The sequence below is a fragment of the Stylophora pistillata genome, chromosome 1, assembly GCF_964205215.1.
Source record: "Stylophora pistillata chromosome 1, jaStyPist1.2, whole genome shotgun sequence".
Taxonomy (NCBI): domain Eukaryota; kingdom Metazoa; phylum Cnidaria; class Anthozoa; order Scleractinia; family Pocilloporidae; genus Stylophora; species Stylophora pistillata.
The window spans coordinates 13,836,692-13,840,786 of record NC_142519.1 but is presented as its reverse complement, the minus strand read 5'-3'; the positions used below and the strand labels follow the sequence as shown (position 1 = coordinate 13,840,786).

Sequence of the window (4,095 nt, the reverse complement as noted above, 5' to 3'; positions counted from 1 at the left end):
TAAAACGTCACGTTTTGCATCGGTACTTCTAAGGCTGTCAGCAACGACTGTGTTAAGTGTAACCCTAAAATCGCACCCATGAGCTCCAGTCTGGGTACTGTCATCGGATTCAGTGGTGCCATTTTGCTCTTTGCTGCTATCAGGCGACTGGTTACAGTATCGTTATCGTATCCACCTCTTTTTGTTTTTTTTCGTCAATGCATATGCATTTTAATGTCACCTTTGATTTATATCTGTACAGTCGCACGGCAACGTGAATATCTATTGGTTAATTATGATTTCGATAAGTTCAGCGTCCCCCTTCCTGTTAATAACCATCAGGAGTCAATTCACTAAAAATGTTTGGTGGTAGCTCTTTGTTAACCACCAGTGATAAATGACGTCAGTGGCAGATAAGTAATAACAATGTCATAATGTATTGAAATTTATGAAATCTGCCATATCGACATTTACTTGCTGTTTGTTTATTAATTTTTTCCACTGCTTTCCATGAAGTATACCTTAATTGAAAGGCACACCACTTGCTATATCCTTTCCTTCAACCTGCTCACTCAGTGTTTTTTTAACCAACTACGTAATAACAAGGGGTGATGCGTATTTGGACAAGGTCTTCACAAACCGGCCGGATTTATTTGCAAAGAGCACTCCATACTTTGTGTCTATAAAAACAGATCACACAGCGGTCATTTTTACCAGCAGGAACGAAACTAAAGCCGATCAGACAAAACGTTTGCATTAGGGATTGTAGAAGACACCGTAAGGAGGGATTGTACTTAAAACTAGCAAGTGAGAATTGGGACAGTGTCTTAAACTTCAATGATGTCGAGGAGGCAGTGAATAAGTTAGAGGCAAAAATTAAACATCACATGGATGAATGTATGCCGTTACGATCGGTGCGCATGTCATCACGAGATCCGGTATGGATAACACCCTTAGTAAAATCGTTAATGATGGTAAGGTCAAGAATAGCTCAAAGCACTAAAGATCGGTTGGCTAAGGTTAACAAAACACTAAGCGAATTGATTAGTAAGTACAGAAGAACACTCGCAAAGGCACCTGTCGGATCCAGAGAATGGTGGAAGCACGTAGATAACTTGTCCCAACGACGCAGCATTTCTGCTAATGTTACATTGGACACTAAATCACTGGAGGAGCTAAACGGCTACTTCGCCGATTTGTGCACTGGTGACGCATATACGAAGCCTGTAACAGCTATTGTGGATAACAACTTAGAAGCCCCTCAGATATCAGAAAGGCACGTGTGGAATTCTTTTCAACATCTGAAGAAAACCGCTATGGGACCAGATCTCATTCCCTTTTAGATTTGGAGGGATCACGCTGAGATCTTCACAAGTGTCATTCATAAGATCTGCAATGTTTCCTTGAAAACTGGCAAGTGGCCCTCCTAGTGGAAAAGGACCCACGCGATCCCCCTCCCTAAGGTTGACATCCCTAAGGGCAAGCAGGATTTCAGAGGAATTAAGATCACGCCTGTAATTGCACGTGCATTCGAGAAATATGTGTATAACACCCATGCACGAGACATTGTCCAACAGCATCTGAGTTCAACACAGCTTGCTTATAAGACAGGGGTGACTCGCACTGATGCGCTCTTGAGCATGCAGCATATCATCTACAGCTATTTAGACGAGCAAGACTGCAAGCCGTCCGAGTGTTTGCAATGGATTTTAGCAAAGCATTTGACTGTGTCAATGATGAACTCTTTCATCTAAGCTTGGGCAGTTGCCATTGAATCTCCTTATTGTGAACTGGTATTTAAGTTTTCTCGAGAAACGCCAGTAGCGAGTAGTTTATAACGGTTTTAAGGGACAGTGGCGTGAGGTTAATATGGGTACGACACTAGGTAGTGTCAGTGGGCCATATCTTTTTAAAGTGTTTATTAATGATTTGGAGTTCAATCTAGAAGGTCGCCCAGCCTTGTTTAAATATGCTGATGACTCTACAATTATCGTCCAACTAACATGCAGTCCAACTAAATGCAAGGAGATTATTTTCCGTAAAAAAAAGGTTTTAATCAGGACGTCGCGTCAGTTAGGGATATACCGCAGTGTGCAGAGTTATCCATATTAGTTATTACTTTCCAACAAAATTGTAAATGTAGTAGTCACGTGCGCGCGAAGGTAGTTAAGGCGAACAAGTCATCATTCATATTAGGATCTTTACGTAAGGAAGGAATGTCCCAGGAGGAAGTAGATCACCTTTTTAATGCTATAGTTTTATCAAATTTTTCTTATGCCCTGCCGGTTTATGGTGCCTCAGACTCCGACCTTTCTATAATACAGAAGTTTTTGGACCGGTGTTTGAAAAGGAAGTTTATGTCCAAGAATGTAGATATCAGGGATTTGCTAGAGAAGGCGGAAAAGGCACTCTACAAAAAAAAAAAAACGAATGACCCCGAATGCCGGTTTTTCCAGTTTTTACCTAAGGAAAAGAGCATGAGGTACAATCTTAGAAATACGTCAGCCTCTGTCCCTAGAATCCACACTGAAAGGTTTAAGAACATTTTAAGTAATAGGTTAATTTTTAAATATGACATTTAATAGTTTTCCTTGTGAGTTTATGTTGTAACTTAAGATATGTGATTTTATCTTAAGAAATAAAAATTATTAAACAATTATTCGCCGAAGGCGAGGTGAATATCGTCGAATAATCCCCGAGACGAAGTGGAGGGCATTATTCGACAATATTCATCGAACCTGAGGCGAATAATTGTTTTAGTATAATTTCAGAGCTGAAAAACAGAGAAATTTCTAAAATCATAACATTTTAGTAACATTTATTAACATTTTATTTTAACATTTTCTATAAACCGCGTGGAGCGGTTTATATAGCGTCATATAAGGAACCGCTCGACCAATCAGATTGCTGGAAACTCTTTGCTCAGCTCTGAAATTATACTAAGTTATGTTACGTTATGTTATGTAATTATATCAGTAAATTTCTATGGTGAAACAACTCTGATAGAGCACCCAAAGAAATCACTCAGTGTATTTCTGTATAAAGGAGCCCGTAACTTGAATTTCAGTTGTTGATTTCTAGAATTTACAGAACAAAAAATCAATAAACAAAAAACAAAAAACACAACCACTCACAAACTTTCCAGGGACTTTAAGTTATTGAATATTCCCGGATGAAGGCTGCTGAGTTTGTTGTTTTGGATGTACCTGTAATTGGACGGAAAAATGCAAACAGCGCTCTTTAATATTTGTTATGAAGTTGTGTAAAAGAATGCTGGCTTCCTATTCAGCTGGTGTCAGTAACCTTGTGCAATCTGAGTTTAAGACTTAACGTCTCACTAAAATGAGAAATGCAGCCTATAAGCAGCACATTCAGAACTTAGAAAAGAATCCCTAGTACTACTAGGTACTTCCCGCAGATATCGTTGACTTGTCAATAATTCCAATTCACCTTTTTTCAAAGATTAATACTTGTTAAAACCCACTTTTTGTAATGCGACTAAGTTGTCCGATCACTGGGCGTTATTCATACCTTTTCTCGATTTTCAATTTCATCGGAGACGACCAGATTCCCGGTTTAAGAAAATGTAAATTTATTGTTTAAATTAGAGAGGTTGAGTTATCATCCTTACCAATAGGAGAGTGCGGATGGCTTCTGTAAAGTAAGTGTGATTTTAATCACGTGATACTATAAATGTTTTGCCAGGTTCTCAAAACATTTGGCCTTCTTGTATTCTCCGACATAACAAATGTATTTAAACTGAACGTCTGCGAATTCAACAAAAAACTGATCGCTGCAGTTAGGGAAGGTTTTTCGGTAATTCGGTGTTTATTACCTTTATGTCAAATGAGCCTGCAATGAACCCTTATCATAACATAATCTGCAAAGCTGTATAGATGTCGGCCGGAAGAACTTTCCAAAATTAGTTTCTAAAGGACCTCATCCACAAGAATCAACACAAGCAGAGACCTTCGAGTGAGCAATGCCTTATTCTAAACGGCACATCATGTCGGTAAATTAAGGCTTTACAGTAATAATTTTGCACGTGTCATTAGCGTGTTGTTGTTATTGTTGGTATTGTTGTTTGTTGCCAGCGGGATGAGGGCTACAATGCTT

The 4,095-nt window shown here is 38.9% G+C and overlaps 1 pseudogene; it reads left to right on the top strand.

The window, feature by feature from the left end:
- Positions 1 to 950: 950 nt before the first annotated feature.
- Positions 951 to 2,414, top strand: LOC148741320 (uncharacterized; annotated as a pseudogene).
- The last annotated feature ends 1,681 nt before the right edge of the window (positions 2,415 to 4,095 follow it).